This window comes from Phocoena sinus, chromosome 12 (genome assembly GCF_008692025.1).
Source record: "Phocoena sinus isolate mPhoSin1 chromosome 12, mPhoSin1.pri, whole genome shotgun sequence".
Classification (NCBI taxonomy): domain Eukaryota; kingdom Metazoa; phylum Chordata; class Mammalia; order Artiodactyla; family Phocoenidae; genus Phocoena; species Phocoena sinus.
In genome coordinates this window covers 47,353,249-47,377,680 of record NC_045774.1, presented here as the reverse complement: position 1 = coordinate 47,377,680, position 24,432 = coordinate 47,353,249, and the positions used below count along the sequence as shown (strand labels likewise).

Below are 24,432 nucleotides of genomic sequence, written 5' to 3'. Positions count from 1 at the left end.
ACATTTCTTTGAGAAACATGTCCAGTGTAACCTGGGTAGCATTATATACATATATATAAGGATTAAATTTCATTACTATATAGCATATATTCTATTATTCTGAATACTAATACTCATTAAAAATAAGGTTCTTAAATGCCATTGGCTTATCCAATTTTGAGAGAGTTCTGGTATAGTACACTGCACACTTTCCTTCTAAACACACACACACACACACCACATACACCCTATATAGTGTATCAGAAGTTGATAAGTATTAATTAATCAAGCTCTTTAAGCTTAAATATCCAACCAAGTACCTGCCTAATTTAGTGTAAAGTAAAAATATCAGAATTTGTGTTGCTCCTACCCATCACACATATTTTTTTTCATGGAAAAGCATTTGGATTTTGATACTTTAAACATTTTTGAAAATGTTGATAAATACAAGCTGTACTTGGAGCTGGGTGACAGACATGCTTTCAACATATTGAATTTTTATCCGAGAATGTGACTTCTTCTGAAAACCATTCAATCTCAGGCCTTTTGCTGCAGGTAGGTTCCATGGGAATGCACGAAAAAGTAGCAGGGCCGCAGTCCCCATGGGAGACTGTAGTTTCTTTAAAAACAGGCTGCTGGTACTTCCTGTGAAGTTCATAAAGCCCCTCTCCCTTTGCTTAGTCATCCAGAATGAAGCCTGGTGAGTCAGGCTCTCTTCCTCTTCCTTGCAGCTCCGACACTGCCTTCAGTCAGACTTGTCAGGAATATTAAGGATGGCTTTACTGGCCATGACCTCTCTTCCAAACTGCAAAGGAAAATTCCTTTAATTCTGTGGAAAACCTTCTCTCCCGAGTCAAATACAACATAAAAATATGCTGCTGCTCCTGGCTCTGCCATCTGCTTCACGGCAGAGTGCTGGGGTGTCCGAGAGCACGGTCTGTCGTTCCTGTGCCCGGGGAATGAAGGCATTTCTAATGTCATCAGTGGTGTCCTGGCTGATGGCACCAGAACGACCTGGTGCTGGAGGTGATGTCTCTTATTATCTTGTTACCGAATTAAGGCATATGGACCCTGCTTAGGCCCAAGCCTGGCCGAGGCTCTCTGCTTTGGAAGGGAAAGGTTCTTTTTCTGTTCAGGTTAAAGTACGTGAATAACAAAACTGAAGGTGAGATGGACACAGCACAAGCTTTATTCAGTGGCCAAAGAATGGAGAAGCAGTTCACAGATCAACTTCTCACCCACCTGGCGAGAGGGATTTAATTTTAGAGTAAAGACAAAGGGAGGAGGAGTGAGGCTAATGATGGGGAGGCATATGCATTAGTCTGCCGGGGAAGGGACAGGGCTATTTTGAGGGAGTGGGATACCACCCCATTTTTATCCTTTTTTGGTCCTTAATGTCTGGTCATGGCTACTGGTAGGTGTGTCATTTAATATGCTGATATAGTAAAATCAATGTATAATGAGATTCAGGGTCTGTTGGAGGTCAGATTCATTGCCATCTTGGTCCCAGCTGGTTCCTTCTGTTTTTTTTTTGTGTGTGTGTATAGCTTCTTTTCTTACCTCTGGACCCTTTAACTTAAAGATTTATGTTCACTCCTGCTAAAGGTGGGGAGTTGGCAGGTTTTGAGCAAGGACACTCCTGCTAAAGATGGGGGTTGATGGGTTTTGAGTAGCTTTGGCAACGATCTCTCTCAAATAGAACACACCGTTTCCCTCGACTCTTAACAAACTGCCCCAGTGTAGCATTATACTTCACCTCTGCCACCACCTCTGCCAAAGCTCTTCCACTGAATGGTAGTGTCCAATGGGCAGAATGAGGACACAGTCATCAGATAAGCCTCCTTTGGCCAGGGCAAGGTAGCAATGTGTGCCAGTGTTGACCACCAGACGCTTTCTACTTCAGGGCTGGCAAGGCAAAACCAGCAAGGGCCTGGAGTCCGGGGAGGTCTGCAAGGCTGCTTTGGGTGAGGAGAAGGCTTGTTATCACTGCCAGTAGATGGGTGCTTCCTTCCTGCATCTGTGCAGAGATGATAGAAAATGTACATACAGCTTTTAAACAAATCATTGGTCATATAAGTATGAATGATTTCATCTTCTGTGTGTGGGTTGGATATAAACACCTGTTTAATTTTAACCATCATTATTGTGAGCCAGCCTTGTGGAAGTGGGAGAGAGCCATCTGCTCCAGAAAGGTGATTATGAGTAACATAATGAAGCTTCATTTGGCCAGCACTGATTGGGGCAGAATTGCATGGTGATCATGACAGCTTGGAGATTGGGAAAATTGGGTTTGAACAGGAACTCTCCCACTTACTACCATTGTAAACTCAGACAATTGTTTAACCTCTTTTAGTCTTTGTCCCTTTATCTACAAAGTGAAGGTAGATAATCATATCTACTTCATAGAGTTCTTGTGAGGATTAAATAAGAAAACGCATGTATAGCACCATGCCTGGCACATAATAAGCATTCAACAAATGGTTGCTATTACAAGAAATTTGGCAACAATTTCATAAGCAAGATTTATTACTTATTCAAGAGCTCATAGATTTTTAAAAACATTTTTGAAACCTTTGTTCTTTGCTATAAAGCTTAATATAAACACTAATAATGTGAATATTCCTGTCTGTTACAATGTCGCTCTTAGAGTTATTATGGGAATTTCCAATCCTACATTTCTTCCTTCTTTCCTAGTCCAAGCTTCTGCATATTTTGCCAAATTCCACCAAATCATGACTACTTCACTTTCAGAAAGGATCCATTTGCTACTCCTACTCAGTGTCTCAAAGTACTGATCTCTACGAACTTGATTTTCCACACTCCCTTTGCCATTTGTTTTCTGAAAAGATATGGCTACTGGGAGACAAAAATGGGAACTTGGAGTCTCAAAGTACTGAACTCTACGAACTTGATTTTCCACACTCCCTTTGCCACTTGTTTTCTGAAAAGATATGGCTAATGGGAGACAAAAATGGGAACTTGGAGGACTAAGGGAGAGAAACTAGGTTACTTCTTTGCCATCTCCCTTGGCTTTGGGCTGCATTTCTAGCATAATCTGAGTCTCCATTATTTCATCTCTTTCTGGCAGACCTCTCTGTGGTCACAGTTTCCACTGGGCAGGTCTCTGAGTGACTGCTCCTCTGTGGGTTCAGCTTCTGTCTGGATGCTCTGTATTCAGGCCTTTGGTAGCATCACCTCCTTTATCTCTTCAGCTCTAGAAGAACTTTCGGCTGATACTAATCTCTGTGTGCTGACACTGAACTCTGAGTGTCCTCACCATTCCCTCAGTGTCTTTAGCTCCTCCTATTCCTTTGTAACTAGTGGTCTCTATTAATAACCTCTATTGGACTACTTGGTCTGGGTTCTTCTGCTGCTTAGACCTGACTGATTCAATCACGGTGATTCCACAGCTGTTTTCTAAGCAACTGACCTAGTGTAGAAATTTGATTTTTAGTGAGTTTCGCCTTTGAGAGGACATTTACAAAAATAAGTATTGAAATATGATTCATTTCTTTATTCAAGAAAGCTAAAAAATTCCTACTCTAGACTTTGATCACTAACTGATTTTTTTTTTTTTTTTTGTGGTACGCGGGACTCTCACTGTTGTGGCCTCTCCCATTGCGGAGCACAGGCTCCAGATGTGCAGGCTCAGCGGCCATGGCTCACGGGCGCAGCCGCTCCGCGGCATGTGGGATCTTCCCGGACCGGGGCACGAACCCATGTCCCTTGCATCGGCAGGCGGACTCTCAACCACTGCGCCACCAGGGAAGCCCACTAACTGATTTTGTTAGCAAATAGCTATATAGTAGAAATTCTGTGCCTGAGACTTACAGGTAAGAAAATACAATGAAGTCCAATACATAACCACATGCCCAGAGGATGGAAAAAAGACTCTTTATTTTCTTCATTCTTACTGTTAGTATCATAGTTCCTGATATTTAGGAGTTTGAAGTAGAAATAGTTCAATTAGTTTCAAGTTTATCCGAAATAAAAGAGCTTGGAATTATAAACTAAACCTCAAACTTTATGTATTACGATAGTTTATTTTTCCTCTGTCCTTCATTCATATAGTTCCTCCAAATCAAATAAACAAAAGAAAGAATAAACAAAAGAATGTTCGTTCTAATCAAATATTTTTAAAAAAGATAACTAATAGTAGCAAATAAATTTTCTGCTTAGTTGTAGGGAATCTCATAAAATAATCCTGATATTTCAAACTTGCTGCTTAAGTCAATGCAGAAGAATCAAACTTACGACTTCCTTTAACTTTGTAGATCATCTGTAATTTGAGGGAAAAATAGCTGCCAAAGGAAAAAAGTGGATTAAATTCTGAAGTTTAGGAAAATCATATTAACTAAACATCTCAAATAAAACATAACCAGATTCTCTCAGGTAATTAGAGGGCCGCATGCATAACTTTCATCTTTGTGCAGATGGGCTGCATTCAATAGGAAAGAGAGCATTGGACATTCAATGTGTCCTGAGCCATATGTCTTTGTTTAATTGCTTGAATTGGTTCTTTCTGTTTCCCATGCTCATTGGAAAAATATCATCAATCCATCAGAGTTATGGAACTTATCTAAAGTTGTGGAATATCTGCTCTGAAGGATTTATGTGACCGCTATGTTAATATAAATAAATAAATTTATTAAATTGACCATTTCAGGCAAATGTGCACTAAGGTAAGCTAAGAATTATCTTAGTTGGTGTAGCTGGTGCTTAACAAATGTTATTGACCTTAAAAAATGTCACAGTTTGCCAACAATAATGAAACTTTAATTTTTTAAAAAAACGTTATTCAGGAAGGAAACCTACAGTTTTGAGAACGTTTCTCAAAACTGTCTATCAAAGTAACATATTCATAAAAATGAGTCAATTAGGGAAAAAATGTGGTGTTTTAATTATACAGAAAGAGTTTGTAAAAGAGGAAACTGGATCCAGGACTTAGCTTTGGATTCCATCCTTATAAAAATGTAATATAGTAATGGAAACATATGTTCAAAGATTAATGCAATTCTAAAGGAAACTAGGAAACATCATATGGGAAAAAGTAAATGAATGTAATGCTTATTTATTAATTAACTTATTTAATGGACTATTTTAAAATTCAGTTTTAGATTTACAGAAGATTGAGCAGAACATACAGAGAATTCCCAGATACCCCTTCCTCCCTGAACATAGTTTCCCTTATTATTAACATTTTGCATTGGTGTGGAACATTTATTATCACTGATTAGCCTTTATTCACTCATTATTAACAACCAGAGTTTATAGTTTACATCAGGGTTCATGTCTTGTGTTGTATTGATATATTCTATTGGTTTTGGCAAACGTATAATGACACCTATTCACTGTCACAGTATATTTCAGAATAGTTTCACTGCCCTGAAAAACCGTCTGCGCTCCACTTAGTCATCCCATCTTCCCTTCTCCAAACCCCTGGCAACCACTGCTCTTTATGCTGTCTCCATAGTTTCACCTTTTCCAGAATGTCACAGAGGTGGAATCATACAGTATGTAGACTTTTCAAATTGAATTCTTTCACTTAACAATATGCATTTAAGGTTCCTCCACATCTTCTCATGGCTTGATAGCTCATTTACTTTTATTGCTAAATAATATCCCATCATACAGATGTGCCATGATTTACTTATCCATTCATCTATTGAAGGACATTTGGTTGCTTCTAAGTCTCGGCAATTATGAACAAAGCTGCTGTAAACATTCATGTGCAGATTTTTTGTCTGGACGTGAGTTTATAACTTATTTGGATATTTCCAGGAATTTTAACATTTATGACAGTTTTATGAAAACTTTATGCTTTAACCTTATGCTTTAATTGACTTAAAATATTAACTAAATTGATAACTTTCTATAAAAAATATATATATATATGTATTAGCAAATTTACCTAAAAAACAGTTGGAAGATCTGGATTGTGCTATAATTACTAAAAAATTGCATCAGTAGCCAAAGATATTCCCTCTAAGAAAATTCCAAGCACACATTCTCTCTATCGATGTGTTCAAACTAGTGTTCATGGAACAAATCATTTCAAGCTTAATCATACTCTTCCAGGGCACTAAAAATTTATTTATGAAGCTAGTGTAATTTCAATACCAAAATGCAACAAAGATAGTCAGGTAACAAAGACATGAGCATATTTTATTTATGAGGCAAGGATGCAAAAATCATAAATAATATACTTACAAAAAGAATTTAGAACATTTATAAGTCATAATGGTATAATCCACCATGACAAAGTTGAGTTTATTTCAGGAAGATAAGTTTGTATTAATATTAAAAAGTATATTAAAAAAAGTATATTAATATAATTTGCCATAATACAAGATTAAAGGAGACCATAAAATTACAAGAGTTGCAGAAAAAGCACTCAATAAAGTATAATATTCATTGATGTTGATGTTCTTGGCAGCTTAGAAACAGAAGGCAACTTTCTTAATCTGACTTAAAATCAACAGTAAACTTTATATACAGTGAGAACAAACTGAAGCCTCGATCTCTGAGTTTGGGGAAAGACCAAGATTCTAAGGACTACCTTTTTTGTTCAATATTTTACCAGTGTTTCTAGACAGTGTGGTATGACAAGAAAAAGAAATGTGTTTAAGGATAGAAAAGAACAAAAACGTGAAAACTTATTTGCAAATCATATAATTGTACAAGGAATAACCCAAAGTGCCTACAAATAAATTACTCGAATTAATAAAAGAGGAAGGCAAAGTTGCTAAATGAAAGTCTGTACAGTAAAATAATTACGTCCCTATAGAAGAGTAATAAATAGTAAGAATACAGACAAAAAAGTTAAAGATACCATTTATAATAGCACCAAGCATACAAATTATATAAAAACATATCTAACAGAACATGTTCAAGAACTCTATGAGGAGATTTAAAAAATAATTGAAAGATATTAAACAATACCTAAATAAATGAAAAGATAAATTATATTAATTTATTTTATCTCCAAATGATTTGTAGATTTAGTGCAATCCTAGTCAAAATCATAGCATGTTTTTTCCATAACAATTGACAAGCTGATAAAAAAAGCATATGTAAATTCAAGAGACTGCATATAAATACAGTCTTGCAAATAATTGCTCTACTGTATATTAAGACTTATTGCCTAGATACACATGTATAGAAATATGGAAACACTGTGTTATGCACCAGGACCTAACTTAGTATTGTAGGTCAATTACACTTCAGCAGACAAACAAACAAGCAAACAAACTCATAGAAAAAGAAATAAGATTTGTAATTACCAGAGTTATGGGGGGTAGGAAGAGGGGAAATTAGATTTAAAAAAAGACATTATAAAGCTATATTAATTAAGATAATGTGGCATGGATATAGATATAGACCGGCTAATGAAATAAAATGGAGAGCCCAAGAGCAGATGCACACACATATAGATATATGTATGACAGGGATGACATGGAAGGTTAGTGGAGGATGGACAATCTTTTTCATAAATTCTATTCAGGACACCTGTATTCATATGAACAACAAATAAAAATCCTACTTTATATCATACATAAAATGAACCCTGGGTTGATTAAAGACCTGAAAGTGAAAGGCAAAATTATCAACACAGGAACATATCTTCATGATATCAGGGTAGGGTATAATCTATATCTATTGACTTCATGTTGGTGTATAAAAAAAGGAAATAATATAATAGTAGACAACCAACAATACTTATTGAATTGAATAGGCCATTCTTTTATGTTTTAAGATGTAGCCACTATGTTGTATACGTTAGCCTTCTTTCCTTAATAAAATACAAAACACTTCAAATGTGAAACAGTATAGCAGTGATACTTTTGTAGCATGGTGCCATGAGAAATACAAAATTTGCAAAAATGTCTTTTTATATGCATTGTGGTAAACTTATAGTATTCAAATACCTAATAGACTTTTCTTTTTTTTAATTGAGGTACAGTTGATTTACAATATTATATAAATTTCAGGTATAAAACATAGTGATTCACAATTTTTAAAGGTTATATTCCAATTATAGTTATTATAAAATATTGGCTATATTCCCTGTGCTGTACAATGCATCCTTGTAGCTTATTTATTTTATACATAGTAGTTTGTACCTCTTAATCCCCTACACCTATTTTGCACCCCCTTGCTTCCCTCTCCCCACTGGTGACCACAAGTTTGTTCTCTCTATCTGTGAGTCTGCTTCTTTTTTGTTATATTCACTAGTTTGTTGTATGTTTTAGATTCGATGTATAAGTGATATACATTATTTGTCTTTCTCTGTCTGCCTTATTGCATTAAGCATAAACAAATATCTAACAGGCTTTAAACATTCTTTGCCATTTACTTAATATAACTGTTTCTATTTTGTTATTCAAATAATATCACAAGTTGACATTTTATTTCTAAAATGTAAAAATAAAAATATATGAGAAGAAAGGGAAATAATAAAAATGCCAAATGAGATAAGTTTGTGGACCTTGGAGGATTGTTTTTCTAAGGAGTAAAACATCAAATATGACTTACTTCTTTTATTTTTATTATTTTAAAAATAAATTTATTTATTTATTTTGGCTGCATTGGGTCTTCATCGCTGTGCACGGGCTTTCTCTAGTTGCGGTGAGTGGGGGCTACTCTTCATTGTGGTGCGCAGGCTTCTCACTGCAGTGGCTTCTCTTGTTGTGGAGCATGGGTTCTAGGCATGCAGAATTCAGTAGTTGTGGCACTGGCTTTGTAGTTGTGGTGCACGGGCTTAGTTGCTCCACAGCATGTGGGATCCTCCCAGACCAGGACTCAAACCAGTATCCATTGCACTGGCAGATTCTTAACTACTGTGCCACCAGGGAAGTCCCTGATTTACTTGTTTTAAAGACTACCTTCACTTCTAAAAAACTACTAAAGCTCAAGTTATTTCTTCAAGTATAATGCTTTTTCTTCATAAAATATTGGGTTCTATAGCAAAAATTTTAGAGAGAATTAGTTTTATATGTTCAGCTTAATATTGCAAAAGTTGCATTCCTAAGAAATTTTCTTATTAAAAGTAATTGTTTAACAGGGAAAAAGGAGTTAAGGACTAGAAAGTTTCAATCTTGCAATAACAAAGTGAATTTTTCTATAGGAATTTCAACAATAATAGTGCTTTTTGAGCTGTTATGGACTGAACATTTATGTTTCCCCCATATTCATATGTTGAAGCCCGAACCCCCAATGTAACTGTATTTGGAGATAAGACCTGTGAGGAGGTGATAAAGAATAAATGAAGTCATATGGGTGGGCCCGTAACCCAGTAGGGCTAGTGTCCTTACAAAGAAGAGTAAGAGACACTAGAGTTCATTCCGCCATGTGAGGACACAATGAAGAGATAACCCTCTGCAAGCCAGGAAGAGAGCTCTCACCAGAAACTGAATCAGCTGCCACCTTGATCTTGGACTTTCCAGACTCCAGAACTGTGAGAAAATTAATTTCTGTTGTTTAAGCCACCCTGTCTATGGTATTTTGTTATGACAGCCTGAGCTGAAAGAGCTAAAAATGCATTGCTGTAAAACCTAAACATCTCTGGTTAAATGTGCCATTTGTGATGCCCTGTATTTGCTCCATAGTACTGGCTATTTCTATCACCATCAACAATATAATTAGCATAGTTTCTTATGAACAATGTTTATTTCATCCATTGTTTTATCATTATTTTATCAGATTTTGCCATTTAACTAACCACCCCAAAACTTAGTGAGTTAAAAATATATACATTTATTTAGCTCATAATCTTCTAGTTCTGGTTTTAGCTGGGATCCTTATGAGTTGGCAGTCACCTGAATGTCAGCTAGGCATATCTGTCTCTGGTGGTGAGTCTGTAGCTAACATTAGCCTATAAGTTTCTCATATTGCTTTGCATTCTTTTATCCCTAGCATTAAACACAGTGTTGGGCAAATTGTGGGAACTTAATAAATACTTGTTGGACAGATGGTACTGAGACAGTGACACTGGACTAGGAATTGACAAGAAAGGTGGAGGTCCTTCAGAGAGCTGACCAGAGTCACTCTTAAGAGAAGGTGTTGGGACCTCTAGGGAGCAAATGAGAATTACATAGAAGGTCTTTGCTAGGAGTTAATCCTTTAAGAACAACCACCCTGGAGCTGCTGGCACCCAGAGCTGCCCTGATGGAAGATTCTGTTGGCAAGAATTGCCTTAATAAAGGCAGGAACTTATTGTTGAAAATCTCCAGTTCATCCCTTGTTGTAGAACATTTACGTACCTCCTCACTAAGGAGACAGTCACAGTTTGATCCTTATAGCAACATACATGAATTTCTCACACAATCTAGTCTTTGTTCTTAATAGAGTTATCCTGTAGCTAGGAAAAATTTTTTAAAAAACCCACTATGAGTGAAAATTGTTATGAAACACTATCAGGACAGTATTTGGGTGATATGTGAAATATCCACAAGGATCATAACCAAAGTTTGCAAATTATTTTCTTATATATTATTATAGTGGGTGCTTTAAACATCCTTTGTGAGGTGGGTGGGCCAGTGTTATTGTATTATGATTTCACAGGTATGTAAACAGGCTCAGAGGCTCACAGGACCTGCTCTAGCTTAAGACCAATAATTAGTGAAACCAAGATTCAAATAAAATAGGATTCCAATCCAAATTATTGGGTTAGCCAAAAAGTTTGTTTTGGTTTTTCTGTAACACCTTATGGAAAAACCTGACTGAACATTTTGGCCAACCCAATACTTTCCTCAAGGCAATGTTGCATCTCCAAAAGCAAAACTACAGTTTGAAAAATAAAGGATGTTTTTCGAAGTTTTGTTCCAAAGTCTGAGACGCGCGGTTGTGGCCAGTGGGGAGGAACTATTTGTGTGAAGATACTTGTGAAACTCAATAGCCTATTTGCTAATTTTCTTTTAAAAGAGAGCTTTGAGGGCAGATACTTGAGACATGCTTGCAGAAAAATCCTTCAGAATTTCTCTTTTACATTCAGCTTAACACCTACTTACAAGAGGGTTTATGCTGAACTTATGTTAGTAATATGATGAAATTTTATTTTTATTTTATTTATTTATTTTTGCCTACTTTTGGGTCTTCGTTGTTGCACGTGGACTTTCTCCAGTTGCGGCGAGTGGGGGCTACTCTTCGTTGCAGTGCGTGGGCTTCTCATTATTACGGTGGCTTCTCTTGTTGCGGAGCACGGGCGCTACGCGCGCGGGCTTTAGCAGCTGTGGCTCGCGGGCTCTAGAGCGCAGGCTCAGAAGTTTTGGCGCACAGGCTTAGCTGCTCCGTGGCATGTGGGATCTTCCCCTACCAGGGCTTGAACCCCTGTCCCCTGCATTGGCAGGTGGATTCTTAACCACTGCACCACCAAGGAAGCCCCTGGCCTGTAGTTTTTCTACCTAGAACATTAGGTTTAAACTAAATTAAGGAGAGTCTTCGGTCTTTGGAGAGACACTTTATAACAGGGATTTATAACATAATCATCCATGTAAATTATACATTTAAAATCTATTTCTTAGGACTTGGAATTTCACTAGCTTTTCCAGTAGTTTACAGTTACTGTACCTTCACTTTAAAGACATTGCTGGTCATGTTTATGATTCATTTGAAGTCTGACTCCGGTTAGGAATGAAAACCCCAAACAGTGTATTTATTGTTCTATAGAAAAATGCCATCTGCTTAGAGTGATTCCCTGTAAGATGTGGATTCAGAACTCTTTTTTTTGGAACAACCCGCTTTAGCTCTGGATTGGCTGTGGCCTGTCCGGTGGCCTGCGGGCAGGATGAATTTTCAGGTTGCTCGTCTGCTAAACTTGCACAGACCTTCTGTCACCGCTGCCAACTGCATGTGCGCTGCTGGTTCAGGGCTGTTCCGGTGTGGCGCTGTCCGGCCTGGGGGAAAGGATGATAAAGAAGAGTAGATGCCTGAGGACTTGGCTCTACTTGTAAAAACCTGAACCACAGAGGAGCCAATGAATGGCAACCTCCTTAAGTGGGGCGTGAGGGATGTGGCTGAAGAAAACTGCACCACGCTGCACCTGATACATTGGTACGCATTTAGAGATCCACTCCGAAACCTGGGGGCTTCTGAAGGTTTTCTCTATGAAGCATCTGTAAATACAGTCTCTTAACGTTTTTTTAAAAAACTGCATTGTGGTGAGAATCTGGCAATATATTCATCCGCTTGCATCTCGACATACTGAGGTTCACCCACAAATTGACTCCCACGAAAAATCCCGTGGGAAAGAAGAGAGGAAACACGCTTAAAGCAGTAGCCTCCAATGTTGAGAGGAAAACAGAAAAAAAGTAGTAGAGAACGACAAAAAGTCATCTGAAAGCAAAGGAGAACAGAGAGAGAAAGATTGCAAAGAAATGGGGACACATGAGGGGTAAAAGAAGGAAAATACTTTGAGGGAAACAACTTATATATCATCGGAAAGTCAGTTTACCCTTTTTGAAAACTACCTACCCAAGAACTTTTCTATTTTTGAAATCACCTCTATTTGTTCTTCACAGTCACTTCTTCTTACTCATGCCACCTTGTTTGATGGCACCACATACACACCAGTTTAGGCAGATACCATAGAAAAAAAAGAAAGTTATGAGGAAAAGGGGAAGGGAACAAATACTGTGTGTTGGACACTGTGCAGAATGTCATAATTATAAATGTATTAGATGTGTTTACATATGAGGAAGAAGAAATTTAAACAAAAGATTGAAAAGATTCTAACTAGTTAGACTGATAAGGAATGAATCATACAACTCATGGAAATTTATAGGACCTTACTGTTCTTTTATTTTTGCTGTAATCCCAACATTTTATTGGCATCTTTGAGAAGAATGGCATGTACTTAGAACCAATTTGATTTATATGTGGAGGGTCACTACTAATATGTACACAATTTGCATTTTATTAGGAAGTCTGTCAATAGTAAAATACCCTAATAAAATAGTCTCTCTCAAATATGCCAAGGTAGATTGAGCACCATACATTGTCCTATGTTTTGCCTAATCTGTTTTACCTCCTCCACTAGGGACCATCCTATTTCCATTTCCTTCCTTTCTTCCTTCCCTCCCACCTCCCTCTTTTCTCCCTTTCTTCCTTTCTCCTCCTTTCCCTCTGTCCCTTTTTCTTTTGGGATAATCCTAGTCATCTCCCTTTTTGGTTGACTCATATTTTTTTTCTTTACACCATCACTGAAATGCTGTAGAAGGAGAGTGTCATGAAAAGATTAGCACATGAAATACAATCCCCTGACATACTGTATTCACACAATGCCTGTTTTGAGGAATTGTACAGAAGGTTTGGTCAATGTCACAATGCTCAGAATGTTCCTATTTTCAGATAATAAATGTTATTTCCAAGGGTGTGATTTAGACGTCTAACCTGTGGGAGCAGGTTCCTCATTACCTCTTGATCACTGTGGTTACACTGTGCTATGTTTTATTTCCAGACCCGGGCATCTTTCCTCAGGCCATCACAGAACATGGAAATTGCAGGTAGTATACACACAGCTCTTCCATTGTTTCTAGCAAGCAGTTTGGCCTAGAATGGGAATTTAAAATCACAGATTTTACAAACCCAGTTGTTAAATCTTCTTCTCTAAGACTGTTACACGCTGGGGCTTATAGAGGAGATACTGATTGGCTTCAATGTGGGGTCGGTTTAGGTGTGGAGGTAGTTTGTGTTTAACATTCTTCTGGGAAAAGTTCCACTCACCCATGGGAAAGGAAATCACAAGTTTGGAAGGTCAGCCACCTCTTGACCAGGGGAAGGAGGGAAGGTGGGCTGGGGGGTGGCTGAGGCCAAAGGAAGAGGATAACAGTGAGCTAAGTTTCTCTTTCCCTTTCCCAACCCTGGACTCTTCACAGAAATGTTACCTTCATACTGTGATGCACAAGGTTTAAAAACTCTGCGACTCACTTTAAAATTCCCCAAAGAATGGTAAGCAATATATTTCTAGTGCCTTTAAGCTTACTATATATGTTTTCATATATATTATTTTATTTGATCCTCATGAGACCTTTATGAATTATCTCCTATCCCCATTTTTGGGAGAGGAACAAAGACTGTGAGAAACTGTGTTGCTCTCAAGTCCACACAGTAAGTCGACAAATTTTCATTGGCACCTACTGTGTGTCAGGCATGATGCTAAGTCAGTAAGAGTAGAGCCAGGGTGGAGACAAACGTTTTAGAATTCCCAGTCTCCAATCCTGTCCTGTTCCATGGTGCCTTGCTTCCTGATGAGTATAGTTGACAAAACTCTTCCTGGGCTTCCAGCCACATTTCTTTCTTAATGGGTAAAATTTTCCCTCCTTCCCTATTAAAATATATTAATAGTCAATGCTACTTATTTCTGACTGTGTCATTCCACTTATTAGAATGTAAACTCCCTGAGGAAAAGGACCATTTTTGCATTTGTTGTTGTTTTTATTTTATTTTATAGCATCCATAGCACAGTGTTGCTCACATTAATTGTACAATACAGAATCACTGTATATATAAAGTTCCATAAATGTAATCAGTAGCCTGTGGATAGTTATAAAGTAATATATGATATTTTTAAGGGGAGGAGATGAAAATTAGCTTGAGCTGCTCTTTTCTGAGGCACTTAATTATTTTAATCGATTGACATTCAATTCTGAAACATAAAGGAGGTGGAAGTAAGATTTGTCACAATATGTGGGACAAATATAATCTTACTCATAAAAATATAGTTAAATTATTTTGAATATTCAGGTTTATAGTTTGACCTTGGAGATACTGTGTGTGTGTGTGTGTGTGTGTGTGTGTGTGTGTGTGTGTGTGTGTAGGAAAAGAATGTAATACTAATTAAATCCAGAATTGGAAGAAATGGGAACTGGGGACAGGGAGGCTGCAGCATTCTTTCATCCAAAGCAATCCCAAGAGCAAACCTTTATGAGAGAGTTTAGTTTTCTGAGTGAGCTGATGAGCTCACCCTTCCTTTTCACTTCCCTTTCCAAATTACAAAGCTGAAAAGCATTGTCAATGGAAGCACCCTGTTAAGTCAGTGATCTATAACACCCTATCCTACCCTAGTTTTTGTTCCTTAAGTTCCACTTAACCATTTGGGAAAATTAACGTGATATTCCAAACATAGTCACTAAATTTTCACATGTTCACACTCAGTTGCAAACAGGTTCTGAGCGATATATAATTACTGTACCCAAGGGGGTCCAGACAAAAGTTCAGGTATTTCCTGTCCACACTCTACATCTCAGCCTTTTGTACACTTAGAGCCAGGGAACCTGATACGAGAACATTCTCCAACAGAATCTGGGGTTTAAGAGCCCTAAAATAAAAATTCTGAGTGTGTGTGTGTGTGTGTGTGTGTGTGTGTGTGTGTGTGTGTGTGTGTGTTGGGTCAGAAAGGCCAGAAAGGGAGGGAAACAGGGAAGCAGAAGAAAAAGCCATTATATGAAAACTCTATTAAAGTAGTGAAATTCTTTAAGAAGTACATCAAAAATAAAATTTGAATATTCTGCTGCAATTGAAATGGATAAACTAGGTCTATGTACCAATATGGATAGGTTAGATGAAAAATAATATTTAATAAAAATCCAACTTGCACAAAAATATTTAGCAATGCACTAAGTAAAAAAACCCCAAAATTACATTTAGATGTATATATGTGTAGCATGATTTTTTAAAAAATGCTTTGAGTTATACATATATAAATATATGTAAATATATTTATAAATATATATATATGTATAATGAATTCTGGGTAATAGTTTTCTGGGGACAGGAAGGGTAGGGAACAAAACTGGGGAAAGGTGAATTGAGTTTTAATATTTTATTTCCTTTAGTGAAGAAGAAAGATTAGTGTCAAATGTGGCAGACAAATAATATTTTTAAATTATGAGTGGTGGTTCCATGGGCATGGTTGTTCTATATATATATAAATTAACAATAAAAAGTGTACTTTTTTAATATCATTCATAGGTTGAGAAAATTGATGGGTAATAAAACTTTGGAGGTTTATGATGTACATTACAAAAAGGAAAAATCAATCTCATTTTTAAGTGTTCTGCTAAGACTTGTAATTAAAGGAGTGATAACTGGTTTTGATTGAAGTTTAGTTGATTTACAGTGTTGTGTGAGTTTCTGCTGTACAGCACAGTGATTCAGTTATACATATGCATACATTCTTTTTAATATTTTTTCCATTATAGTTTATCACAAGGTATTTAATATAGTTCCCTGTGCTATACAGTAGGTCTTCGTTGTTTATCTATTCTGTATATAATAGTTTGCATCTGCTAATCCCAAACTCCTAGTCCTTCCCTCCCCCACCCCCACTACCCCTTGGCAACCACAAGTCTGTTCTCTATGTCTGTGAGACTGTTTTTGTTTCATAGATAGGTTCATTTTATCAGATTTTAGATTCCACATATAGGTGATATCATATGGTATTGTCTTTCTCTTTCTGACTTACTTCACTTAGTATGATAATCTCTAGGTCCCTCCATGTTGCTGCGAATGGCATTATTTCATTCTTTTTTATGGCTGAGTAATATTCCTTTGTGTATATGTACCACATCCTCTTTATCCATTCATCTGTTGATAGACATTTGGGTTGTTTCCATGTCTTGGCTATTGTGAATAGTGCTGCTATGAACATCGGGATGCATGAATCTTTTTGAATTATAGTTTTGGCAGTGATGATATTTTGTTTAAAACTGTTTGCCACATTACTTACTACTTGAGTCCCACTGATTATACTAATACTTTACTATTGCATTAGGAAAGATTTTTTGGTATTCACTTCAGTGTTCAATGCTGATGCATTAACTTAGGTGTTTTGTTTGAGTTTTCCATTCCTGAGAAGAAGTGATAATACACTTTCATTTTTATATTTTCTTTCATTCATTATCTGTGCAGTTGTGGAATTTGCAATAAATTTGGGAAGAAAAAGAAACCCTCCTTCAAATCTTTGTTGTAGGAAGAGTGAGGTTGGGTTTAATCCTGCCTCCACTGGTCACGTCCTGCTTTTGGAATTAGCCTGACATCTGACCTCTGGATGGGCTGCATGAGATGGGAGACTTCATGGTATTCTTTCTCCTTTACTTTGTGTTTCCTTGGTTGAGATTTTAATCCCTCAAACTTAAAAATTAAAAAAAATGTTTTATTTAAAAATACTTTCCTTGTTAAAAAATGAAAAATAATGGTACCCATAGTAAAAAATGGGACTCTTTCCCTTGTTTCCCACTGTTTGCCCCTCTAGTGTCTTTTATTCTTTTGAATTTTATGTATTTTCTTATACAGCAAGTTCTTATTAGTCATCGATTTTATACACATCAGTACATACATGTCAATCCCAGTTGCCCAATTCAGCACACCACCATCCCCACCACCCTGAGGCTTTCCCTCCTTGGTGTCCATACGTTTGTTTTCTATATCTGTGTCTCAGCTTCTGCCCTGCAAACCCGTTCATCTGTACCATTTTTCTAGGTTCCACATACTTGCGTTAATATATGCTATTTGTTTTTCTCTTTCTGACTTACTTCACTCTGTATGACAGTCTCTAAATCCATCCATGTCTCAACAAATGACTCAGTTTCGTTCCTTTTTATGGCTGAGTAATATTCCATTGTATATATGTACCACAACTTCTTTATCCATTCGTCTGTCGATGGGCATTTAGTTTGCTTCCATGACCTGCCTATTGTAAATAGTGCTGCAGTGAACATTGGGTTGGATGTGTCTTTTTGAATTATGGTTTTCTCTGGGTATATGCCCAGTAGTGGGATTGCTGGATCATATGGTAATTCTATTCTTAGTTTTTTAAGGAACCTCCATACTGAACTCCATAGTGCCTAGATCAATTTACTCCCATCAACAGTGAAAGAGGGTTCCCTTTTCTCCACACCCTCTCCAGCATTTGTTGTTTGTAGATTTTCTGATGATGCCCATTCTGACTGGTGTGAGGTGATACCTCATTGCAGTTTTGATTTGCATTTCTCTAATAATTAGTGATGTTGAGCAGCTTTTCATGTGCTTCTTGGCCATCTGTATGTCTTCTTTGGAGAAATGTCTATTTAGCTCTTCTGCACATTTTTGGATTGGGTTGTTTGTTTCTTTAATATTGAGCTGCATGACTCTTTATATATTTTGGAGATTAATCCTTCATCCATTGATTCGTTAGCAAATATTTTCTCCCATTCTGAGGGTTGTCTTTTGGTCTTGTTTATGGTTTCCTTTGCTGTGCAAAAGCTTTTAAGTTTCATTAGGTCCCATTTGTTTATTTTTCTTTTTATTTCCATTACTCTAGGAGGTGGATCAAGAAATATCTTGCTGTGATTTATGTCAGAGTGTTCTTCCTATGTTTTCCTCTAAGAGTTTTATAGTGTCTGTTCTTACATTTAGGTCTTGAATCCATTTTGAGTTTATTTTTGTGCATGGTGTTAGGGAGTGTTCTAATTTCATTCTTTTACATGTAGCTGTCCAGTTTTCCCAGCACCACTTATTGAAGAGACTGTCTTTTCTACATTGTATATCCTTGCCTCCTTTGTCATAGATTAGTTGACCATAGGTGCATGGGTTTATCTCTGGGCTTTCTATCTTGTTCTATTGATCTATGTTTCTGTTTTTGTGCCATTACCATATTGTCTTGATTACTGTAGCTTTGTAGTATAGTCTGAAGTCAGGGAGTCTGATTCCTCCAGCTCCGTTTTTTTCCCTCAAGACTGCTTTGGCTATTCGGGGTCTTTTGTGTCTCCATACAAATTTTAAGATTTTTTGTTCTAGTTCCATAAAAAATGCCATTGGTAATTTGATAGGGATTGCATTGAATCTGTAGATTGCTTTGGGTAGTATAGTCATTTTCACAATATTGATTCTTCCAATCCAAGAACATGGTATATCTCTCCATCTGTTGCTATCATCTTTAATTTCTTTCATCAGTGTCCTATAGTTCTCTGCATACAGGTCTTTTGTCTCCCTAGGTAGGTTTATTCCTAGGTATTTTATTCGTTTTGTTGGAATGGTAAATGGGAGTGTGTCCTTAATTTCTCTTTCAGATTTTTCATCATTAGTATATAAGAATGCAAGAGATTTCTGTGTATTAATTTTCTATCCTGCAACTTTACCAAATTCATTGATTAGCTCTAGTAGTTTTCTGGTGGCATCCTTAGGATACTCTATGTATAGTATGTCATCTGCAGTGACAGTTTTATTTCTTCTTTTCCAATTTGTATTCCTTTTATTTTTCTTCTCTGATTGCCCTGGCTAGGACTTCCAAAAATATGTTGAATAATAGTGGTGAGAGTGGACATCCTTGTCTTGTTCCTGATTTTAGAGGAAATGGTTTCAGTTTTTCACCATTGAGAATGATGTTTGCTGTGGGTTTGCTGTATATGGTCTTTATTATGTTGAGGTAGGTTCCCTCTATGCCCACTTTCTGGAGAGGTTTTATCATAAATAGATGTTGAATTTTGTTAAAAGCTTTTCCTGCATCTATTGAGATTATCATATGTTTTTTATTCTTCAATTTGTTAATATGGTGTATCACACTGATTGATTTGTGTATATTGAAGAATCCTTGCATCCCTGGGATAAATCCCACTTGATCATGGTGTATGATCCTTTTAATATGTTGTTGGATTTTGTTTGCTCGTATTTTGTTGAGGATTTTTGCATCTATATTCATCAGTGATATTGTTCTGTAATTTTCTTTTTCTGTAGTGTCTTTGTCTGGTTTTGGTATCAGGGTGATGGTGGCCTCGTAGAATGAGTTTGGGAGTGTTCCTTTCTCTGCAATTTTTTGGAAGAGTTTGAGAAGGATGGGTGTTAGCTCTTCTCTAAATGTTTGATAGAATTCCCCTGTGCAGCCATCTGGTCCTGGACTTTTGTTTGTTGGAAGATTTTTAATCACAGTTTCAATTTCATTACTTGTGATTGGTCTGTTCATATTTTCTATTTCTTCCTGGTTCAGTCTTGGAAGGTTATACCTTACTAAGAATTTGTCCATTTCTTCCAGGTTGTCCATTTTATTGGCATAGAGTTGCTTGCAGTAGTCTCTTAGGATGCTTTGTATTTCTCCAGTGTCTGTTGTAACTGCTCCTTTTTCATTTCTAATTTTATTGATTTGAGTCCTCTCCCTTTTCTTCTTGATGAATCTGGCTAATGGTTTATCAATTTTATCTTCTCTAAACAGAAGCTTTTAGTTTTATTGATCTTTGCTATTGTTTTCTTTGTTTCTATTTCATTTATTTCTGCTCTGATCTTTATGATTTCTTTCCTTCTGCTAACTTTGGGTTTTGTTTGTTCTTCTTTCTCTAATTGCTTTAGGTGTAAGATTAGATTGTTTATTTGAGATGTTTCTTGTTTCTTGAGGTGGGCTTGTATAGCTATAAACTTCCCTCTTAGAACTGCTTTTGCTGCATCCCATAGGTTTTGGATCATCGTGTTTTCATTGTCATTTGTCTCTAGGTATTTTTTAGTTTCCTCTTTGATTTCTTCAGTGATCTCTTGGTTATTTAGTACTGTATTGTTTAGCCTCCATGTGTTTGTGGTTTTTTCCCCTGTAATTCATTTCTAATCTCATAGCATTGTGGTCAGAAAAGATGCTTGATATGATTTCAATTTTCTTAAATTTACTGAGGCTTGATCTGTGACCCATGATGTGATCTATCCTGGAGAATGTTCTGTGCACACTTGAGAAGAAAGTGTAATCTGCTGTTTTTGGATGGAATGTCCTATAAAGGTCAATTAAATCTATCTGGTCTATTCTGTCATTGAAAGTTTCTGTTTCCTTATTTATTTTCATTTTGGATGATCTGTCCATTGGTGTAAGTAGGTGTTAAAGTCCCCCACTATTATTGTGTTTCTGTCAATTTCCTCTTTTATAGCTGTTAGCAGTTGCCTTATGTATTGAGGTGCTCCTATGTTGGGTGCATATATATTTATAATTGTTATATCTTCTTCTTGGATTGATCCCTTGATCATTATGTAGTGTCCTTCCTTGTCTCTTGTAACATTCTTTATTTTAAAGTCTATTTTATCTGATATGAGTATGCTACTCCAGCTTTCTTTTAATTTCCATTTGCATGGAATATCTTTTTCCATCCCCTCACTTTCAGTCTGTATGTGTCCCTAGGTCTGAAGTGGGTGTCTTGTAGACAGCATATATATGGGTCTTGTTTTAGTATCCATTCAGCAAGCCTGTTTCTTTTGGTTGGAGCATTTAATACATTCACGTTTAAGGTAATTATTGATATGTATGTTCCTATGACCATTTTCTTAATTGTTTTGGGTTTATTTATGTAGGTCCTTTTCTTCTCTTGTGTTTCCCACTTAGAGAAGTTCCTTTAGCATTTGTTGTAGAGCTGGTTTGGTGGTGCTGAATTCTCTTAGAGTTTGCTTGTCTCTAAGCTTTTGATTTCTCCATCGAATCTGAATGAGATCCTTGCCGGTACAGTAATCTTCGTTGTACGTTCTTCCCTTTCATCACTTTAAGTATATCATGCCACCCCCTTCTGGCTTGTAGTTTCTGCTGAGAAATCAGCTGTTAACCTAATGGGAGTTCCCTTGTACGTTATTCGTCGTTTTTCCCTTGCTGCTTTCAATGATTTTTCTTTGTACTTAATTTTTGCCAATTTGAGTACTATGTGTCTCAGTGTGTTTCTCCTTGGGTTTATCCTGTATGGGACTCTCTGAGCTTCCTGGACTTGGGCGGTTATTTCCTTTCCCATGTTAGGGAAGTTTTCAACTATAATCTCTTCAAATATTTTCTATGGTCCTTTCTCTCTCTCTTCTCCTTCTGGGATCCCTATAATGCGAATGTTGTTGCATTTAATGTTGTCCCAGAGGTCTCTTAGGCTGTCTTCATTTCTTTTCATTCTTTTTTCTTTATTCTGTTCCACAGCAGTGAATTCCACCATTCTGTCTTCCAGGTCATTTATCCGTTCTTCTGCCTCAGTTATTCTGCTATTGATTCCTTCTAGTGTCGTTTTCATTTCAGTTATTTTATTGTTCATCTTTCTTTGTTTGTTCTTTAATTCTTCTAAGTCTTTGTTAAACATTTCTTGCATCTTCTCGATCTTTGCCTCCATTCTTTTTCCGAGGCCCTGGATCACCTTCACTATCATTATTCTGAGTTCTTTTTCTGGAAGGTTGCCTATCTCCACTTCATTTAGTTGTTTTTCTGGGGTTTTATCTTGTTCCTTCATCTGGTATATAGCCCTCTGACTTTTCATCTGTCTATCTTTCTGTGAATGTGGTTTTTGTTCCACAGGCTGCAGGATTGTAGTTCTTCTTGCTTCTGCTGTCTGCCCTCTCCCCCTGTAGTGTCTTTTCTGCAGTCTTATTTGCCACTAATTGTTCTGTAGTTGGAAAATTATTGTATCCACAGATAAGACATTTTCTAAGGAGGTGAAACTTTTCCTCTGTACTTTTCACTTCCATATTATTTCTCTCTTCTCCCCTCCACCCTCTCACCCTTTCTAAGCAAAAGGTCTTGTTCATTGTTGTCTTCTTATCATTTGACGTCACTGCTACTGTAGAGCATTTGTATATCTACTAGCACGTGCTTTAAGACAGAATATTCCTCAGTATCCAAGGGAATGATGCTATTTATAATGGTAAAGAAATGGGCAATGGGATCAAATTCCAGTGACACTGCTCAGAACTGGTCAAATCTCATCTTAAATCTAAATATAACTCTCTCCTTTTGGCCAAAAAAAAATCTTTAAATAGGAGGTACATCAAATTTTACCTTAGGAATTGAAGATATTTGTTGAAGCTAAGACCTTACTGGACAAGAAAAGGTGTTTCAGCCTTGTTGCACTTGCAATATTATACAAGAAAAGCTGCTAGTAGTGCTGGCATTTAAAAAATTTAAAATCTTTAATAATTTGTTTTTTAAATTCCTTCCTATTGTGACGAAAAGATAAGCATTTTTTCATATTTTTAATTGCTTGGCATATGGTATAAACAAATTTCATACAAATTCAACAATTTGATATAAGTGAAAATGATATGTGTGTGTGTGTCTGTGTGGGGTTTTTTTTGTTTTGTTTTAAACTGGCAGGTTTCCTATTTCCCATAGATTTTTAAGAAATCTTAGGAATCTTAACAATTTTTGGTAGAAAAAAATCCTGGTGAGCCCATTAGAGACTTACTCTGTTTAAAGAAAGCCAGATTTTCTGTTTGTTTGTTATAGACACTATTAACACTGTGCTTTAACAACTTAAAAACTTTGAATGGACAGGAAAATTTTTTACATACTATTTTCATCTGTGTTAACATACATAGCAGTAAAATGAAAGTTAAATTTTAGTGAAAAAAAGTGTCTTGATTTCAAATGCTTACAGGGGAATGAAAATCTGAAAACAAGAGAAAAGTTAAGGAAATTAAGTTTTGAGGTTATATTGATAATTAATTGCATGTGTTTCCTGTCACCCTGCTTCATCTCTCCTCAGCAACGTCTTTTTCTGTGTTGACCATCTCCAGGGTCCTTCCAATTGGAATAAATCCTTATATTATGATGGTACCTAGATTATCCACTGCTAGACATTTTATAAGTTGAAATCATTCTAGTTTCGAATAGTAGGTTGTGGAACATAATAGTTACCTCTGTGTTTACCAGTGTGTGCTTTATAGAGTATTAGAACTGAGAGCAAGTCTGTGAATAAAAGGGCTCTGGGGCCAAAGGAATGTGGGAAATAGTTCATATCATGTTTTCTCTTGGAAATTCATAATGAACTTAAGTATAATTAAAGAACTGATATCTGGGGTATAAAAACTTGTTTAATTACTGATTTCTAAGACAATAGACCCATTAAGTTTAATGTTATCGAGCTAGTGTTCTGAGACCCATCATTTAAGAAGCAGTAGATTAATCAGATTTTTATATATGAATGGTTTTGGAAGTTAATTTTTCAGGCTATTTCCTTAACTTGCATTTTGTTTTTTTCTCTTGTCATATTTGTAAATTACCTCCAGTGTAGGGAATTATTTCTAGCAAAATGTAATTGAAAGCAGATACCTCAATCTCAGTGTTTACTAAGCTACCATGTACAGAAAGGAATCTGTTAATAAAAGATCAATAATATCATCAAAAGCTAGCATTGTCATTAAAAACTCTTCTTATTAGTGCATTTTAAAAAATTCAGGGTAATAGAATTTGAAATTTTAAAACTTAATATTGGTAAATATGAGATACTTTGAAAAGAATGCAAACAATAATTGGAAATGAATGTATTACAAATTACAACCTAGGAAAGGTTTCTAGGAAGAAGTAACTGCCTATTTCTTGAACTAACCCAAGGTGTTAGTTATGGTTAAAAAGTATTACCAGGAGAGGAGCAAAACTGAAAACATTAGCTTGGCCTTACTCAAAGTTAGAATTTTTGTAATCCTAATTTGCCATATCTTAAAGGATAAAAGAACTGTAATGTCACATAGAATAATTTGAAGAATAATAAT

General features: G+C 36.3%; 1 pseudogene; it reads right to left on the bottom strand.

The window, feature by feature from the left end:
- Positions 1-397: 397 nt before the first annotated feature.
- Positions 398-2,201, bottom strand: LOC116763297 (annotated as a pseudogene).
- Positions 2,202-24,432: the final 22,231 nt, after the last annotated feature.